Source organism: Triplophysa rosa, unplaced genomic scaffold (assembly GCF_024868665.1).
Source record: "Triplophysa rosa unplaced genomic scaffold, Trosa_1v2 scaffold65_ERROPOS296704, whole genome shotgun sequence".
Lineage (NCBI taxonomy): Eukaryota > Metazoa > Chordata > Actinopteri > Cypriniformes > Nemacheilidae > Triplophysa > Triplophysa rosa.
Window position 1 is genome coordinate 149,274 of NW_026634676.1, and position 6,000 is coordinate 155,273.

The following is a 6,000-nucleotide window of genomic DNA, read 5'->3' on the forward strand; positions in this document are numbered from 1 at the left end:
AAGGCTAAACTAGAGTGGTCTTTTCCGCAGCTGTATATATGTATATCTGTGTATTTGTATTTTATATGTCTTACTATATTTATTATATGTAAAAAAACATTTTTACAATAACACTACAGTAGCAGCTTATGATATTTTAAAATGCAAAGCGACAACAAAGTTGTCATATTAGTGCATTGTATCAGTTATTGAAAAACATGGTTATAAACTGTGAAACACACAGTTTTTTTTAACAGTTTTTATGAAGTGATCATACACATGCCACATGTTATCAACATTATCATTAGCTTTGCCAACCACCAACACCCATTAGCCACTTTTACCACTCTTACCATCCTATCACACTGCAGGTTGTGGAGTTAGGTAAGTGGAAACAGCTGGTGCTCTTCAGGGCACAGAACTCCAGGGTTTAGGGCTTTGTGGAGCTCTCAGTTTCAGGCCCTCATCTTCTTGGAATCCTGAATTTCCTGCCGGCTCATCAAATGACAGCCCCTTGACTGCATCCTTTGATATATGGACACCCATCTTACTGGCTCCTCAGAATTGGGATTTTGGGACAACACATCAGTGTCACCTCCGCCCGATGCATACAAATGCGCTCACACAAACACACCCCAGTGTGGGGTCCCTTTAAACATTGGACTCTTTTCACAGCCCGCCCAGAAGTTATTTATTAAATTTGTTTCATGGTGATATTGTTTCATATAGACCCACTTAGTTTTGGATTGCATACTGGATTGCTCAATTATGTGGTTCATTTCACCCTGCTAGTGATGGTTTACCCTCCGCAAGTTAGACCAAGGGCAGAGGACAGCACTTTAATTACTTTATAACAAAAGTATGATTTATCTGTGTTATTTTTTTTACATCCGGTTCAAGTATAAATGTAAATCTTCTCTGGGCCTCTTCTTTTGGGGTCATACTTGGTAACATCGAGCTGCTTGGAGATGGTCTTGTAGCCTCCCGGAGGAAAATGTTTTGCTCATTGGTTGCTTTTTCTAAGCTCAGGAGACATAGTTGTGATTCTCCTATGTTTCTTGATTAAGTGTCAGCAGTTTATCAAATAGTTCTCCTAAAATTCCTTAGGAGAATCAAAAATAGATGCAAATGAGAGATGTCTAAGAGAGTCAAAACTGAGATTGTGGTGAGAGAAGCTTGGGAAACTCTTTATTGTCTAATTTAGGTATCAGCTTTGTCTTCCCATGTTTCTCCTAAATTTCATTAGGAGAAATAAGAGTAGATTCAACTGATACATGAGAAATATCTGAGACTTAGTTGAAATTCTTATTTATCTCTCATTGTAGTATCAAAAGTGTCTCAGTTGTTTCTCCTTAAACTCTTTAGGAGAAATAAAAGTAGACGCAAGTGAGACATGAGAAAGTCATGAAAAGAAGAAAAACTGGAGAACTTTTTATTGTTGTGTTTTTTTATGGTGATGATGTTGATGATATTGTTCTTCATATTCATTGGACAAGACCGTAGGATGAGAGACAGGAAAGGAAGAGGAAAGTATCTTTAGCTGGGATTCGAACTCATGCCGTCTGAGGTACTGCTGTGCTTTGATGTTGATGTGCTGACTACAAGGCTATGTTTCTGACAGGGATTTATCTTATTTCAGGATACTAAGGGCTGATTATTCTCTTACACGTCTCATTTATGTATTAGCTTTGTCTTCCGGTGCCAGCTGCATATAATTAGTTGAATAGTTATAAAGAACAAGTAGTAGTTGCCCTAGTAAAAAAACAATTAATTTAAAATGCATTTTTATTTCATATTAAGTATAGATTAAATGTATTAACATATTTACTGACATGACTTTTAAATTTATCTTCAAAGCCCAGCATTGTATATGCAGTGCATATTCCAAACAAGGAATTCAATCTGATTGAGTCAAACTGAATAATGACTGTACAAGCTTCAAGAATGACCAAATACAAAAGCTGTAAAGTGATTTGGAGTTGTTCCCCTGTAGTTGGCTGATGCTCTTTTTGAGAAGCAGATACTGAAGCGTGAAATTCCAGGATATCTCGACAAACATTCATGAAAAGTAATGTAAAAAAAGAATCATATAATCTATAACTAATAAACTAAATATATGTAAATAGTAAAGAATAATACAAATAAGATTAATGAGGAAAATGATAAGAAATTAAATACAAAACAAATGTCTGTACTCCCAGTCAGAATTGCATCATCTTTAGAAAATGCGCGCACACGTACACACACACACACACACACGCACATGAACGCACACACACACACACACACACACACACACACACACACGCACACACACACACGCACACACACACGCACACACACACACACACACATGCACGCACGCACACACACACACACACACACACACACAGGTCTATACTGTATATGATCTATCAACACTAAACTATGACACGATCACTAAAATATGTCAATGCATGTATTGTGCTTGATTGAAATGTTGTGTATGAATGACATAGAATCTACCTTCAACATCTCAAAGATTTTTGCAAGACATGAGGTTACATTTACATCAAATAGAGACTTGCTTTAGTCTCATGATTCTCACACTTGTCTCTTGAGTCAAACACTCTCACATTTATCTCCTCTAAGGTTTAATAAGATATCTCCATATCATCTCACACTGTGCTCAGACTTTTCCCCTTAGCTAGAAACTAACATTCTCACATCTGTCTCCTCTTAAAGTTTATGAGAGTTCAAAAGCTTTACAAAGTGTGCACCGATAAATAATATTAATAGTGAAAATACGCAGAAATAAGGTTAAGGTTAATGTTATTCTTTATTTGTTGATACAATGAAAGCTGTACAATTTAAGTGCAAATGGCACATTATTTATTGTTAGAAATAGTAATGTACTTTACCATATGCTGTTATCTTGAAGAAAAACAGGATAAGTAATCATCGAGCTTTCTTTGCTGATTGGCCAACCCGGTATGGTTGCAATGGCACATTAAATGGCTTATGACTCAATCCCCAACTAATTTGATTTTAAATTTAATATATTTAGAAACTTTAGAGGTGATAAATCTGAGAATGTTAGAGTTTCTAGCTAAGGAGAAAAATCTGAGCACAGTGTGAGAGGTTACGGCGATCTCTTATGAAACTTTGAGGAGATAATTGTGAGAATGGTAGAGTCTCTAACTAAGGAGAAAAGTCTGAGCACAGTGTGAGATGTTACAGAGATCTCTTATGAAACTTTGAGGAGATACCGTAATTGTGAGAATGGTAGAGTCTTTAGCTAAGGAGAAAAGTCTGAGCACAGTGTGAGATGTTACAGAGATCTCTTATGAAACTTTAGAGGAGACAAATGTGAGAATGTTAGAGTCTCTACATAAGGGGAATAATCTGAGCACAGTGTGAGATGTTATTGAGATCTCTTATGAAACTTTAGAGTAGATAAATGTGAGAATGTTAGAGTCTCTAACTAAGGAGAAAAGTCTGAGCACAGTGTGAGATGTTACAGAGATCTCTTATGAAACTTTGAGGAGATACCGTAATTGTGAGAATGGTAGAGTCTTTAGCTAAGGAGAAAAGTCTGAGCACAGTGTGAGATGTTACAGAGATCTCTTATGAAACTTTAGAGGAGACAAATGTGAGAATGTTAGAGTCTCTACATAAGGGGAATAATCTGAGCACAGTGTGAGATGTTATTGAGATCTCTTATGAAACTTTAGAGTAGATAAATGTGAGAATGTTAGAGTCTCTAACTAAGGAGAAAAGTCTGAGCACAGTGTGAGATGTTATGGAGATCTCTTATGAAACTTTGAGGAGATACCGTAATTGTGAGAATGGTAGAGTCTTTAGCTAAGGAGAAAAGTCTGAGCACAGTGTGAGATGTTACAGAGATCTCTTATGAAACTTTAGAGGAGATAAATGTGAGAATCTTAGAGTCTCTAACTAAGGAGAAAAGTCTGAGCACAGTGTGAGATGTTATGGAGATCTCTTCTAAATTTCAGTGGAGACAACCATGAGAGAATGCCTTTTTTTTGTCTCAGTAGAAACACGTGAGAAGCAGGAGACTTAACCTTATGTCTCAATTTGATGTTCATTTGATCTAATTTCTGTCTAGGAGATGAGAAGGAGATCTTTTGTTTGATTGTCCTTTCCTCTGGGCTTTACCTTTACCTTTACCTTTACCATGCTTGTCCATTATTTTCTTTGAGCTCCTCAGACACCTCTAGACTTTGCTTTCACTGGTCCATGTTCAGTGTGGTGCACACAATGATACCAAACAGCACAGTTACTACTTTTCTCTGTATAAATAGGTTGAATGACTAATTACAAGATTGGATACATGTGTGATACTAATTAAATAAACTAATTAGTTTGAAATATCACTATAATCAGATTATGTATTATCTTTTCTAAGGGGTACCAACAAATGTGTCCAGGCCAATTTAGAATATCTTTGTAGAATAACCAATAATTCATCTCTTTCCACAGCTTCTTTGATTTATTCTATGCCATACCAAAGGCATGCAAGTATACATGATACAATAGCTTTTAATTTCATCACTCTTTCATCACTCTCATGTTGCATTTTGTGAGATTTTTTGAGTACTGAGTATATATTGAGTATTTATGCTATAATTATTATCCATTTTTCTCCCCAATGAAAACAATACATATTGTAACGTTTATTTTTTTACAATTTTGTCAAATGTTTTTAAAATATAATTTTCAATTAATGCATTATTTCAGATTAAAACATATAGCAGGCTGTTAAAATCCAAACTTTGAAAAGCAGATTAGTGCCATCTGGTTGTAAAAAAAAGTAAAAACGTGTAATGGCATGGTGTAACTTTTAGGTTCCTGTTTGTGACATGGAAATCAGTGTGTGTGTGTGTGTGTGTGTGTGTGTGTGTGTGTGTGTGTGTGTGTGTGTGTGTTTGCGTGCAAGTGTGTGTCAGAGAGAGAGAGAGAGAGAGAGAGAGAGAGAGAGAGAGAGACGTGACTATTTTGCACTCTAGATATTTTAGAGTGTCACCCATTGATTTCTGTGCACTTTTATTCTGAACAGTGTCTGATTTGTAGCTTGTACCACCAAAAGATTCTGAGTTTTTATATTTTTCACATTTCCCATTCATTTTCTAAGTCGGTCATTTTTGACTGCGAAGGAGCCAAGTGTGACTATTTTTTGTGACCCTTTAACATATACGAATTATGTTCATAATTTTTTGTGTGTTCACAAAGGTAATGTGACAACAAATTGTAAGTATGTTCAATTACATGCAGGTTTTCACTTCCTTTTCCATGTTGCTAATATTACCCACCAGTTGGGTTGGTTGGTGGGATGGCTGCTGTTGTGGCCAAGATGGTTTTGTAAAAGTAAATGTGATGGGATCTGGGAAAACCCAACACATGGTGAAATGATATATATTACAGATTTTCATACCATATGAAAGCTGGGATAAAGGCTTTTCCAAAACTGTTTTTATTTCGTTCATACCTTGCATGTAACAAAAGTAAGTTATTTATCACATGTGAAAGCATCTACTTTACATAGCATACTCTATGAACAATTTAAAGGAGTCATGACTTTAACAGGGTGGCCGCGGGTCCTTAAAGTCTTAAAACATCTTAAATAAAGTTTTCCTAATATAAGGCCTTTAAAAGTCTTAAAAACTATTAAATTCAGATTATACAGGTCTTAAATATTTTGGTCACATTTCCGCAAAAAATCGTTCAGTCTGATGGACCAAACGACTCTTTAAAATCATTGAACAGACCTAAGATTTTTCTCCCTGCGATAGTTACTGCATAATCAGAGAGAACTGAGGTTGCAGAATATAGGTTGAAGTTCAGCTAGTTTACGGTGTCCTAGCTAGTTTAAATTGTTTAAATGCAAGTTTAATAAAACTGGCTAGAACGATGAGTTCTCGTGGTGAATAAAGCAGTTGCCTGGAAATGTCTACGAGGCAAACTGTGCCGTTTGTTGGAGATGTTTTACTCTGTATGAGCATTGAGGTGGTGGAATCATAC